This window comes from Brachyhypopomus gauderio, unplaced genomic scaffold (assembly GCF_052324685.1).
Source record: "Brachyhypopomus gauderio isolate BG-103 unplaced genomic scaffold, BGAUD_0.2 sc44, whole genome shotgun sequence".
Taxonomy (NCBI): Eukaryota; Metazoa; Chordata; class Actinopteri; order Gymnotiformes; family Hypopomidae; genus Brachyhypopomus; species Brachyhypopomus gauderio.
The window spans coordinates 1,215,344-1,227,839 of NW_027506870.1; the positions used below are offsets into that span (position 1 = coordinate 1,215,344).

The 12,496-nt window shown below is 45.9% G+C and overlaps 16 non-coding genes across 16 annotated transcripts; all 16 read right to left on the reverse strand.

The window, feature by feature from the left end:
• Positions 1–79: 79 nt before the first annotated feature.
• LOC143486267 (U1 spliceosomal RNA) lies at positions 80–243 on the reverse strand. Its single transcript, XR_013123261.1, has one exon. It is a non-coding gene; the product is annotated as a U1 spliceosomal RNA (small nuclear RNA).
• A 626-nt stretch (positions 244–869) lies between these two features.
• Positions 870–1,033, reverse strand: LOC143486361 (U1 spliceosomal RNA). Its single transcript, XR_013123352.1, has one exon. It is a non-coding gene; the product is annotated as a U1 spliceosomal RNA (small nuclear RNA).
• A 626-nt stretch (positions 1,034–1,659) lies between these two features.
• On the reverse strand, positions 1,660–1,823 carry LOC143486268 (U1 spliceosomal RNA). Its single transcript, XR_013123262.1, has one exon. It is a non-coding gene; the product is annotated as a U1 spliceosomal RNA (small nuclear RNA).
• A 626-nt stretch (positions 1,824–2,449) lies between these two features.
• Positions 2,450–2,613, reverse strand: LOC143486269 (U1 spliceosomal RNA). Its single transcript, XR_013123263.1, has one exon. It is a non-coding gene; the product is annotated as a U1 spliceosomal RNA (small nuclear RNA).
• Positions 2,614–3,239: 626 nt separating this feature from the next.
• LOC143486432 (U1 spliceosomal RNA) lies at positions 3,240–3,403 on the reverse strand. Its single transcript, XR_013123421.1, has one exon. It is a non-coding gene; the product is annotated as a U1 spliceosomal RNA (small nuclear RNA).
• A 626-nt stretch (positions 3,404–4,029) lies between these two features.
• On the reverse strand, positions 4,030–4,193 carry LOC143486461 (U1 spliceosomal RNA). The gene has a single exon (XR_013123449.1). It is a non-coding gene; the product is annotated as a U1 spliceosomal RNA (small nuclear RNA).
• A 626-nt stretch (positions 4,194–4,819) lies between these two features.
• Positions 4,820–4,983, reverse strand: LOC143486270 (U1 spliceosomal RNA). Its single transcript, XR_013123264.1, has one exon. It is a non-coding gene; the product is annotated as a U1 spliceosomal RNA (small nuclear RNA).
• A 626-nt stretch (positions 4,984–5,609) lies between these two features.
• Positions 5,610–5,773, reverse strand: LOC143486362 (U1 spliceosomal RNA). Its single transcript, XR_013123353.1, has one exon. It is a non-coding gene; the product is annotated as a U1 spliceosomal RNA (small nuclear RNA).
• Positions 5,774–6,399: 626 nt separating this feature from the next.
• Positions 6,400–6,563, reverse strand: LOC143486271 (U1 spliceosomal RNA). Its single transcript, XR_013123265.1, has one exon. It is a non-coding gene; the product is annotated as a U1 spliceosomal RNA (small nuclear RNA).
• A 626-nt stretch (positions 6,564–7,189) lies between these two features.
• On the reverse strand, positions 7,190–7,353 carry LOC143486272 (U1 spliceosomal RNA). Its single transcript, XR_013123266.1, has one exon. It is a non-coding gene; the product is annotated as a U1 spliceosomal RNA (small nuclear RNA).
• Positions 7,354–7,979: 626 nt separating this feature from the next.
• Positions 7,980–8,143, reverse strand: LOC143486273 (U1 spliceosomal RNA). The gene has a single exon (XR_013123267.1). It is a non-coding gene; the product is annotated as a U1 spliceosomal RNA (small nuclear RNA).
• A 626-nt stretch (positions 8,144–8,769) lies between these two features.
• LOC143486275 (U1 spliceosomal RNA) lies at positions 8,770–8,933 on the reverse strand. The gene has a single exon (XR_013123269.1). It is a non-coding gene; the product is annotated as a U1 spliceosomal RNA (small nuclear RNA).
• A 626-nt stretch (positions 8,934–9,559) lies between these two features.
• Positions 9,560–9,723, reverse strand: LOC143486276 (U1 spliceosomal RNA). Its single transcript, XR_013123270.1, has one exon. It is a non-coding gene; the product is annotated as a U1 spliceosomal RNA (small nuclear RNA).
• A 626-nt stretch (positions 9,724–10,349) lies between these two features.
• Positions 10,350–10,513, reverse strand: LOC143486363 (U1 spliceosomal RNA). Its single transcript, XR_013123354.1, has one exon. It is a non-coding gene; the product is annotated as a U1 spliceosomal RNA (small nuclear RNA).
• A 626-nt stretch (positions 10,514–11,139) lies between these two features.
• Positions 11,140–11,303, reverse strand: LOC143486278 (U1 spliceosomal RNA). Its single transcript, XR_013123271.1, has one exon. It is a non-coding gene; the product is annotated as a U1 spliceosomal RNA (small nuclear RNA).
• Positions 11,304–11,929: 626 nt separating this feature from the next.
• Positions 11,930–12,093, reverse strand: LOC143486279 (U1 spliceosomal RNA). The gene has a single exon (XR_013123272.1). It is a non-coding gene; the product is annotated as a U1 spliceosomal RNA (small nuclear RNA).
• Positions 12,094–12,496: the final 403 nt, after the last annotated feature.

The following is a 12,496-nucleotide window of genomic DNA, read 5'->3' on the forward strand; positions in this document are numbered from 1 at the left end:
CTCAAGCACTGAGAAGCTACTGTGAAGCAAATTGTAATAATTGCTTGTTTTATTTCTTCTTTTTTTCCACAAAATGTATCAGGGGAGAGCGCGAACGCAGTCCCCCACTACCAGAAATTATGCAGTCGAGATTCCCGCATTTGGGGAATTCGCAAGGGTCAGCACAGCCTGAGTGCAATGGCTGAGCCTCACCTTGGGCGAACCACCTTCCTGATCATGGTCTCACCCCTGCCAGGTAAGTATGACTTGGAAATGCAGCTGTACAAGAACCCTTTCCCCTTGTCAGAACACAGGAAAAGGAAAACATGGGCAGAGGGGAGGGCGGGTCAGGGCCTGACAGACAGGGGGCGGGGTTGCAGGGCAATGGGCGGGCACTTGATTACAGGAAAGGGAAAATGATTGGAAAACATTTTGGTCTTGCACGTCAAACTCAGCAAAGGACAAGAGTCCTTACGTGTAGCCCGCTCTAGAAGCACCCAGTGCGTATTGATTTTGCCGTCGCTGGCAAGACTCCTTCTGCCGTTTGTCAACAGTTTTAAGGCTTTTTATGCTCCTAGCTAGGTTTAGAGATCGAATAGAATGAATAAAGCCATGACTGATTCTGTGATGGATTAGATCTTGTTCACATAGAACATCATGGAAAGCCCCAGTCTTTTAAATGCTTTGATCAATGTAGGAAATAGGAAAGAATGAAACGTTTAAGTGTGTACATAAATATACTGCATTTCAGGCAAAATACAACTAAACCTGTCTACCCACACTGTCTATAATGCCATACCAACAGGTGGAGCTCAAGCACTGAGAAGCTACTGTGAAGCAAATTGTAATAATTGCTTGTTTTATTTCTTCTTTTTTTCCACAAAATGTATCAGGGGAGAGCGCGAACGCAGTCCCCCACTACCAGAAATTATGCAGTCGAGATTCCCGCATTTGGGGAATTCGCAAGGGTCAGCACAGCCTGAGTGCAATGGCTGAGCCTCACCTTGGGCGAACCACCTTCCTGATCATGGTCTCACCTCTGCCAGGTAAGTATGACTTGGAAATGCAGCTGTACAAGAACCCTTTCCCCTTGTCAGAACACAGGAAAAGGAAAACATGGGCAGAGGGGAGGGCGGGTCAGGGCCTGACAGACAGGGGGAGGGGTTGCAGGGCAATGGGCGGGCACTTGATTACAGGAAAGGGAAAATGATTGGAAAACATTTTGGTCTTGCACGTCAAACTCAGCAAAGGACAAGAGTCCTTACGTGTAGCCCGCTCTAGAAGCACCCAGTGCGTATTGATTTTGCCGTCGCTGGCAAGACTCCTTCTGCCGTTTGTCAACAGTTTTAAGGCTTTTTATGCTCCTAGCTAGGTTTAGAGATCGAATAGAATGAATAAAGCCATGACTGATTCTGTGATGGATTAGATCTTGTTCACATAGAACATCATGGAAAGCCCCAGTCTTTTAAATGCTTTGATCAATGTAGGAAATAGGAAAGAATGAAACGTTTAAGTGTGTACATAAATATACTGCATTTCAGGCAAAATACAACTAAACCTGTCTACCCACACTGTCTATAATGCCATACCAACAGGTGGAGCTCAAGCACTGAGAAGCTACTGTGAAGCAAATTGTAATAATTGCTTGTTTTATTTCTTCTTTTTTTCCACAAAATGTATCAGGGGAGAGCGCGAACGCAGTCCCCCACTACCAGAAATTATGCAGTCGAGATTCCCGCATTTGGGGAATTCGCAAGGGTCAGCACAGCCTGAGTGCAATGGCTGAGCCTCACCTTGGGCGAACCACCTTCCTGATCATGGTCTCACCCCTGCCAGGTAAGTATGACTTGGAAATGCAGCTGTACAAGAACCCTTTCCCCTTGTCAGAACACAGGAAAAGGAAAACATGGGCAGAGGGGAGGGCGGGTCAGGGCCTGACAGACAGGGGGCGGGGTTGCAGGGCAATGGGCGGGCACTTGATTACAGGAAAGGGAAAATGATTGGAAAACATTTTGGTCTTGCACGTCAAACTCAGCAAAGGACAAGAGTCCTTACGTGTAGCCCGCTCTAGAAGCACCCAGTGCGTATTGATTTTGCCGTCGCTGGCAAGACTCCTTCTGCCGTTTGTCAACAGTTTTAAGGCTTTTTATGCTCCTAGCTAGGTTTAGAGATCGAATAGAATGAATAAAGCCATGACTGATTCTGTGATGGATTAGATCTTGTTCACATAGAACATCATGGAAAGCCCCAGTCTTTTAAATGCTTTGATCAATGTAGGAAATAGGAAAGAATGAAACGTTTAAGTGTGTACATAAATATACTGCATTTCAGGCAAAATACAACTAAACCTGTCTACCCACACTGTCTATAATGCCATACCAACAGGTGGAGCTCAAGCACTGAGAAGCTACTGTGAAGCAAATTGTAATAATTGCTTGTTTTATTTCTTCTTTTTTTCCACAAAATGTATCAGGGGAGAGCGCGAACGCAGTCCCCCACTACCAGAAATTATGCAGTCGAGATTCCCGCATTTGGGGAATTCGCAAGGGTCAGCACAGCCTGAGTGCAATGGCTGAGCCTCACCTTGGGCGAACCACCTTCCTGATCATGGTCTCACCCCTGCCAGGTAAGTATGACTTGGAAATGCAGCTGTACAAGAACCCTTTCCCCTTGTCAGAACACAGGAAAAGGAAAACATGGGCAGAGGGGAGGGCGGGTCAGGGCCTGACAGACAGGGGGCGGGGTTGCAGGGCAATGGGCGGGCACTTGATTACAGGAAAGGGAAAATGATTGGAAAACATTTTGGTCTTGCACGTCAAACTCAGCAAAGGACAAGAGTCCTTACGTGTAGCCCGCTCTAGAAGCACCCAGTGCGTATTGATTTTGCCGTCGCTGGCAAGACTCCTTCTGCCGTTTGTCAACAGTTTTAAGGCTTTTTATGCTCCTAGCTAGGTTTAGAGATCGAATAGAATGAATAAAGCCATGACTGATTCTGTGATGGATTAGATCTTGTTCACATAGAACATCATGGAAAGCCCCAGTCTTTTAAATGCTTTGATCAATGTAGGAAATAGGAAAGAATGAAACGTTTAAGTGTGTACATAAATATACTGCATTTCAGGCAAAATACAACTAAACCTGTCTACCCACACTGTCTATAATGCCATACCAACAGGTGGAGCTCAAGCACTGAGAAGCTACTGTGAAGCAAATTGTAATAATTGCTTGTTTTATTTCTTCTTTTTTTTCATAAAATGTATCAGGGGAGAGCGCGAACGCAGTGCCCCACTATCAGAAATTATGCAGTCGAGATTCCCGCATTTGGGGAATTCGCAAGGGTCAGCACAGCCTGAGTGCAATGGCTGAGCCTCACCTTGGGCGAACCACCTTCCTGATCATGGTCTCACCCCTGCCAGGTAAGTATGACTTGGAAATGCAGCTGTACAAGAACCCTTTCCCCTTGTCAGAACACAGGAAAAGGAAAACATGGGCAGAGGGGAGGGCGGGTCAGGGCCTGACAGACAGGGGGCGGGGTTGCAGGGCAATGGGCGGGCACTTGATTACAGGAAAGGGAAAATGATTGGAAAACATTTTGGTCTTGCACGTCAAACTCAGCAAAGGACAAGAGTCCTTACGTGTAGCCCGCTCTAGAAGCACCCAGTGCGTATTGATTTTGCCGTCGCTGGCAAGACTCCTTCTGCCGTTTGTCAACAGTTTTAAGGCTTTTTATGCTCCTAGCTAGGTTTAGAGATCGAATAGAATGAATAAAGCCATGACTGATTCTGTGATGGATTAGATCTTGTTCACATAGAACATCATGGAAAGCCCCAGTCTTTTAAATGCTTTGATCAATGTAGGAAATAGGAAAGAATGAAACGTTTAAGTGTGTACATAAATATACTGCATTTCAGGCAAAATACAACTAAACCTGTCTACCCACACTGTCTATAATGCCATACCAACAGGTGGAGCTCAAGCACTGAGAAGCTACTGTGAAGCAAATTGTAATAATTGCTTGTTTTATTTCTTCTTTTTTTCCATAAAATGTATCAGGGGAGAGCGCGAACGCAGTGCCCCACTATCAGAAATTATGCAGTCGAGATTCCCGCATTTGGGGAATTCGCAAGGGTCAGCACAGCCTGAGTGCAATGGCTGAGCCTCACCTTGGGCAAACCACCTTCCTGATCATGGTCTCACCCCTGCCAGGTAAGTATGACTTGGAAATGCAGCTGTACAAGAACCCTTTCCCCTTGTCAGAACACAGGAAAAGGAAAACATGGGCAGAGGGGAGGGCGGGTCAGGGCCTGACAAACAGGGGGCGGGGTTGCAGGGCAATGGGCGGGCACTTGATTACAGGAAAGGGAAAATGATTGGAAAACATTTTGGTCTTGCACGTCAAACTCAGCAAAGGACAAGAGTCCTTACGTGTAGCCCGCTCTAGAAGCACCCAGTGCGTATTGATTTTGCCGTCGCTGGCAAGACTCCTTCTGCCGTTTGTCAACAGTTTTAAGGCTTTTTATGCTCCTAGCTAGGTTTAGAGATCGAATAGAATGAATAAAGCCATGACTGATTCTGTGATGGATTAGATCTTGTTCACATAGAACATCATGGAAAGCCCCAGTCTTTTAAATGCTTTGATCAATGTAGGAAATAGGAAAGAATGAAACGTTTAAGTGTGTACATAAATATACTGCATTTCAGGCAAAATACAACTAAACCTGTCTACCCACACTGTCTATAATGCCATACCAACAGGTGGAGCTCAAGCACTGAGAAGCTACTGTGAAGCAAATTGTAATAATTGCTTGTTTTATTTCTTCTTTTTTTCCACAAAATGTATCAGGGGAGAGCGCGAACGCAGTCCCCCACTACCAGAAATTATGCAGTCGAGATTCCCGCATTTGGGGAATTCGCAAGGGTCAGCACAGCCTGAGTGCAATGGCTGAGCCTCACCTTGGGCGAACCACCTTCCTGATCATGGTCTCACCCCTGCCAGGTAAGTATGACTTGGAAATGCAGCTGTACAAGAACCCTTTCCCCTTGTCAGAACACAGGAAAAGGAAAACATGGGCAGAGGGGAGGGCGGGTCAGGGCCTGACAGACAGGGGGCGGGGTTGCAGGGCAATGGGCGGGCACTTGATTACAGGAAAGGGAAAATGATTGGAAAACATTTTGGTCTTGCACGTCAAACTCAGCAAAGGACAAGAGTCCTTACGTGTAGCCCGCTCTAGAAGCACCCAGTGCGTATTGATTTTGCCGTCGCTGGCAAGACTCCTTCTGCCGTTTGTCAACAGTTTTAAGGCTTTTTATGCTCCTAGCTAGGTTTAGAGATCGAATAGAATGAATAAAGCCATGACTGATTCTGTGATGGATTAGATCTTGTTCACATAGAACATCATGGAAAGCCCCAGTCTTTTAAATGCTTTGATCAATGTAGGAAATAGGAAAGAATGAAACGTTTAAGTGTGTACATAAATATACTGCATTTCAGGCAAAATACAACTAAACCTGTCTACCCACACTGTCTATAATGCCATACCAACAGGTGGAGCTCAAGCACTGAGAAGCTACTGTGAAGCAAATTGTAATAATTGCTTGTTTTATTTCTTCTTTTTTTCCACAAAATGTATCAGGGGAGAGCGCGAACGCAGTCCCCCACTACCAGAAATTATGCAGTCGAGATTCCCGCATTTGGGGAATTCGCAAGGGTCAGCACAGCCTGAGTGCAATGGCTGAGCCTCACCTTGGGCGAACCACCTTCCTGATCATGGTCTCACCTCTGCCAGGTAAGTATGACTTGGAAATGCAGCTGTACAAGAACCCTTTCCCCTTGTCAGAACACAGGAAAAGGAAAACATGGGCAGAGGGGAGGGCGGGTCAGGGCCTGACAGACAGGGGGAGGGGTTGCAGGGCAATGGGCGGGCACTTGATTACAGGAAAGGGAAAATGATTGGAAAACATTTTGGTCTTGCACGTCAAACTCAGCAAAGGACAAGAGTCCTTACGTGTAGCCCGCTCTAGAAGCACCCAGTGCGTATTGATTTTGCCGTCGCTGGCAAGACTCCTTCTGCCGTTTGTCAACAGTTTTAAGGCTTTTTATGCTCCTAGCTAGGTTTAGAGATCGAATAGAATGAATAAAGCCATGACTGATTCTGTGATGGATTAGATCTTGTTCACATAGAACATCATGGAAAGCCCCAGTCTTTTAAATGCTTTGATCAATGTAGGAAATAGGAAAGAATGAAACGTTTAAGTGTGTACATAAATATACTGCATTTCAGGCAAAATACAACTAAACCTGTCTACCCACACTGTCTATAATGCCATACCAACAGGTGGAGCTCAAGCACTGAGAAGCTACTGTGAAGCAAATTGTAATAATTGCTTGTTTTATTTCTTCTTTTTTTCCACAAAATGTATCAGGGGAGAGCGCGAACGCAGTCCCCCACTACCAGAAATTATGCAGTCGAGATTCCCGCATTTGGGGAATTCGCAAGGGTCAGCACAGCCTGAGTGCAATGGCTGAGCCTCACCTTGGGCGAACCACCTTCCTGATCATGGTCTCACCCCTGCCAGGTAAGTATGACTTGGAAATGCAGCTGTACAAGAACCCTTTCCCCTTGTCAGAACACAGGAAAAGGAAAACATGGGCAGAGGGGAGGGCGGGTCAGGGCCTGACAGACAGGGGGCGGGGTTGCAGGGCAATGGGCGGGCACTTGATTACAGGAAAGGGAAAATGATTGGAAAACATTTTGGTCTTGCACGTCAAACTCAGCAAAGGACAAGAGTCCTTACGTGTAGCCCGCTCTAGAAGCACCCAGTGCGTATTGATTTTGCCGTCGCTGGCAAGACTCCTTCTGCCGTTTGTCAACAGTTTTAAGGCTTTTTATGCTCCTAGCTAGGTTTAGAGATCGAATAGAATGAATAAAGCCATGACTGATTCTGTGATGGATTAGATCTTGTTCACATAGAACATCATGGAAAGCCCCAGTCTTTTAAATGCTTTGATCAATGTAGGAAATAGGAAAGAATGAAACGTTTAAGTGTGTACATAAATATACTGCATTTCAGGCAAAATACAACTAAACCTGTCTACCCACACTGTCTATAATGCCATACCAACAGGTGGAGCTCAAGCACTGAGAAGCTACTGTGAAGCAAATTGTAATAATTGCTTGTTTTATTTCTTCTTTTTTTCCACAAAATGTATCAGGGGAGAGCGCGAACGCAGTCCCCCACTACCAGAAATTATGCAGTCGAGATTCCCGCATTTGGGGAATTCGCAAGGGTCAGCACAGCCTGAGTGCAATGGCTGAGCCTCACCTTGGGCGAACCACCTTCCTGATCATGGTCTCACCCCTGCCAGGTAAGTATGACTTGGAAATGCAGCTGTACAAGAACCCTTTCCCCTTGTCAGAACACAGGAAAAGGAAAACATGGGCAGAGGGGAGGGCGGGTCAGGGCCTGACAGACAGGGGGCGGGGTTGCAGGGCAATGGGCGGGCACTTGATTACAGGAAAGGGAAAATGATTGGAAAACATTTTGGTCTTGCACGTCAAACTCAGCAAAGGACAAGAGTCCTTACGTGTAGCCCGCTCTAGAAGCACCCAGTGCGTATTGATTTTGCCGTCGCTGGCAAGACTCCTTCTGCCGTTTGTCAACAGTTTTAAGGCTTTTTATGCTCCTAGCTAGGTTTAGAGATCGAATAGAATGAATAAAGCCATGACTGATTCTGTGATGGATTAGATCTTGTTCACATAGAACATCATGGAAAGCCCCAGTCTTTTAAATGCTTTGATCAATGTAGGAAATAGGAAAGAATGAAACGTTTAAGTGTGTACATAAATATACTGCATTTCAGGCAAAATACAACTAAACCTGTCTACCCACACTGTCTATAATACCATACCAACAGGTGGAGCTCAAGCACTGAGAAGCTACTGTGAAGCAAATTGTAATAATTGCTTGTTTTATTTCTTCTTTTTTTCCACAAAATGTATCAGGGGAGAGCGCGAACGCAGTCCCCCACTACCAGAAATTATGCAGTCGAGATTCCCGCATTTGGGGAATTCGCAAGGGTCAGCACAGCCTGAGTGCAATGGCTGAGCCTCACCTTGGGCGAACCACCTTCCTGATCATGGTCTCACCCCTGCCAGGTAAGTATGACTTGGAAATGCAGCTGTACAAGAACCCTTTCCCCTTGTCAGAACACAGGAAAAGGAAAACATGGGCAGAGGGGAGGGCGGGTCAGGGCCTGACAGACAGGGGGCGGGGTTGCAGGGCAATGGGCGGGCACTTGATTACAGGAAAGGGAAAATGATTGGAAAACATTTTGGTCTTGCACGTCAAACTCAGCAAAGGACAAGAGTCCTTACGTGTAGCCCGCTCTAGAAGCACCCAGTGCGTATTGATTTTGCCGTCGCTGGCAAGACTCCTTCTGCCGTTTGTCAACAGTTTTAAGGCTTTTTATGCTCCTAGCTAGGTTTAGAGATCGAATAGAATGAATAAAGCCATGACTGATTCTGTGATGGATTAGATCTTGTTCACATAGAACATCATGGAAAGCCCCAGTCTTTTAAATGCTTTGATCAATGTAGGAAATAGGAAAGAATGAAACGTTTAAGTGTGTACATAAATATACTGCATTTCAGGCAAAATACAACTAAACCTGTCTACCCACACTGTCTATAATGCCATACCAACAGGTGGAGCTCAAGCACTGAGAAGCTACTGTGAAGCAAATTGTAATAATTGCTTGTTTTATTTCTTCTTTTTTTCCACAAAATGTATCAGGGGAGAGCGCGAACGCAGTCCCCCACTACCAGAAATTATGCAGTCGAGATTCCCGCATTTGGGGAATTCGCAAGGGTCAGCACAGCCTGAGTGCAATGGCTGAGCCTCACCTTGGGCGAACCACCTTCCTGATCATGGTCTCACCCCTGCCAGGTAAGTATGACTTGGAAATGCAGCTGTACAAGAACCCTTTCCCCTTGTCAGAACACAGGAAAAGGAAAACATGGGCAGAGGGGAGGGCGGGTCAGGGCCTGACAGACAGGGGGCGGGGTTGCAGGGCAATGGGCGGGCACTTGATTACAGGAAAGGGAAAATGATTGGAAAACATTTTGGTCTTGCACGTCAAACTCAGCAAAGGACAAGAGTCCTTACGTGTAGCCTGCTCTAGAAGCACCCAGTGCGTATTGATTTTGCCGTCGCTGGCAATACTCCTTCTGCCGTTTGTCAACAGTTTTAAGGCTTTTTATGCTCCTAGCTAGGTTTAGAGATCGAATAGAATGAATAAAGCCATGACTGATTCTGTGATGGATTAGATCTTGTTCACATAGAACATCATGGAAAGCCCCAGTCTTTTAAATGCTTTGATCAATGTAGGAAATAGGAAAGAATGAAACGTTTAAGTGTGTACATAAATATACTGCATTTCAGGCAAAATACAACTAAACCTGTCTACCCACACTGTCTATAATGCCATACCAACAGGTGGAGCTCAAGCACTGAGAAGCTACTGTGAAGCAAATTGTAATAATTGCTTGTTTTATTTCTTCTTTTTTTCCACAAAATGTATCAGGGGAGAGCGCGAACGCAGTCCCCCACTACCAGAAATTATGCAGTCGAGATTCCCGCATTTGGGGAATTCGCAAGGGTCAGCACAGCCTGAGTGCAATGGCTGAGCCTCACCTTGGGCGAACCACCTTCCTGATCATGGTCTCACCCCTGCCAGGTAAGTATGACTTGGAAATGCAGCTGTACAAGAACCCTTTCCCCTTGTCAGAACACAGGAAAAGGAAAACATGGGCAGAGGGGAGGGCGGGTCAGGGCCTGACAGACAGGGGGCGGGGTTGCAGGGCAATGGGCGGGCACTTGATTACAGGAAAGGGAAAATGATTGGAAAACATTTTGGTCTTGCACGTCAAACTCAGCAAAGGACAAGAGTCCTTACGTGTAGCCCGCTCTAGAAGCACCCAGTGCGTATTGATTTTGCCGTCGCTGGCAAGACTCCTTCTGCCGTTTGTCAACAGTTTTAAGGCTTTTTATGCTCCTAGCTAGGTTTAGAGATCGAATAGAATGAATAAAGCCATGACTGATTCTGTGATGGATTAGATCTTGTTCACATAGAACATCATGGAAAGCCCCAGTCTTTTAAATGCTTTGATCAATGTAGGAAATAGGAAAGAATGAAACGTTTAAGTGTGTACATAAATATACTGCATTTCAGGCAAAATACAACTAAACCTGTCTACCCACACTGTCTATAATGCCATACCAACAGGTGGAGCTCAAGCACTGAGAAGCTACTGTGAAGCAAATTGTAATAATTGCTTGTTTTATTTCTTCTTTTTTTCCACAAAATGTATCAGGGGAGAGCGCGAACGCAGTCCCCCACTACCAGAAATTATGCAGTCGAGATTCCCGCATTTGGGGAATTCGCAAGGGTCAGCACAGCCTGAGTGCAATGGCTGAGCCTCACCTTGGGCGAACCACCTTCCTGATCATGGTCTCACCTCTGCCAGGTAAGTATGACTTGGAAATGCAGCTGTACAAGAACCCTTTCCCCTTGTCAGAACACAGGAAAAGGAAAACATGGGCAGAGGGGAGGGCGGGTCAGGGCCTGACAGACAGGGGGAGGGGTTGCAGGGCAATGGGCGGGCACTTGATTACAGGAAAGGGAAAATGATTGGAAAACATTTTGGTCTTGCACGTCAAACTCAGCAAAGGACAAGAGTCCTTACGTGTAGCCCGCTCTAGAAGCACCCAGTGCGTATTGATTTTGCCGTCGCTGGCAAGACTCCTTCTGCCGTTTGTCAACAGTTTTAAGGCTTTTTATGCTCCTAGCTAGGTTTAGAGATCGAATAGAATGAATAAAGCCATGACTGATTCTGTGATGGATTAGATCTTGTTCACATAGAACATCATGGAAAGCCCCAGTCTTTTAAATGCTTTGATCAATGTAGGAAATAGGAAAGAATGAAACGTTTAAGTGTGTACATAAATATACTGCATTTCAGGCAAAATACAACTAAACCTGTCTACCCACACTGTCTATAATGCCATACCAACAGGTGGAGCTCAAGCACTGAGAAGCTACTGTGAAGCAAATTGTAATAATTGCTTGTTTTATTTCTTCTTTTTTTCCACAAAATGTATCAGGGGAGAGCGCGAACGCAGTCCCCCACTACCAGAAATTATGCAGTCGAGATTCCCGCATTTGGGGAATTCGCAAGGGTCAGCACAGCCTGAGTGCAATGGCTGAGCCTCACCTTGGGCGAACCACCTTCCTGATCATGGTCTCACCCCTGCCAGGTAAGTATGACTTGGAAATGCAGCTGTACAAGAACCCTTTCCCCTTGTCAGAACACAGGAAAAGGAAAACATGGGCAGAGGGGAGGGCGGGTCAGGGCCTGACAGACAGGGGGCGGGGTTGCAGGGCAATGGGCGGGCACTTGATTACAGGAAAGGGAAAATGATTGGAAAACATTTTGGTCTTGCACGTCAAACTCAGCAAAGGACAAGAGTCCTTACGTGTAGCCCGCTCTAGAAGCACCCAGTGCGTATTGATTTTGCCGTCGCTGGCAAGACTCCTTCTGCCGTTTGTCAACAGTTTTAAGGCTTTTTATGCTCCTAGCTAGGTTTAGAGATCGAATAGAATGAATAAAGCCATGACTGATTCTGTGATGGATTAGATCTTGTTCACATAGAACATCATGGAAAGCCCCAGTCTTTTAAATGCTTTGATCAATGTAGGAAATAGGAAAGAATGAAACGTTTAAGTGTGTACATAAATATACTGCATTTCAGGCAAAATACAACTAAACCTGTCTACCCACACTGTCTATAATGCCATACCAACAGGTGGAGCTCAAGCACTGAGAAGCTACTGTGAAGCAAATTGTAATAATTGCTTGTTTTATTTCTTCTTTTTTTCCACAAAATGTATCAGGGGAGAGCGCGAACGCAGTCCCCCACTACCAGAAATTATGCAGTCGAGATTCCCGCATTTGGGGAATTCGCAAGGGTCAGCACAGCCTGAGTGCAATGGCTGAGCCTCACCTTGGGCGAACCACCTTCCTGATCATGGTCTCACCCCTGCCAGGTAAGTATGACTTGGAAATGCAGCTGTACAAGAACCCTTTCCCCTTGTCAGAACACAGGAAAAGGAAAACATGGGCAGAGGGGAGGGCGGGTCAGGGCCTGACAGACAGGGGGCGGGGTTGCAGGGCAATGGGCGGGCACTTGATTACAGGAAAGGGAAAATGATTGGAAAACATTTTGGTCTTGCACGTCAAACTCAGCAAAGGACAAGAGTCCTTACGTGTAGCCCGCTCTAGAAGCACCCAGTGCGTATTGATTTTGCCGTCGCTGGCAAGACTCCTTCTGCCGTTTGTCAACAGTTTTAAGGCTTTTTATGCTCCTAGCTAGGTTTAGAGATCGAATAGAATGAATAAAGCCATGACTGATTCTGTGATGGATTAGATCTTGTTCACATAGAACATCATGGAAAGCC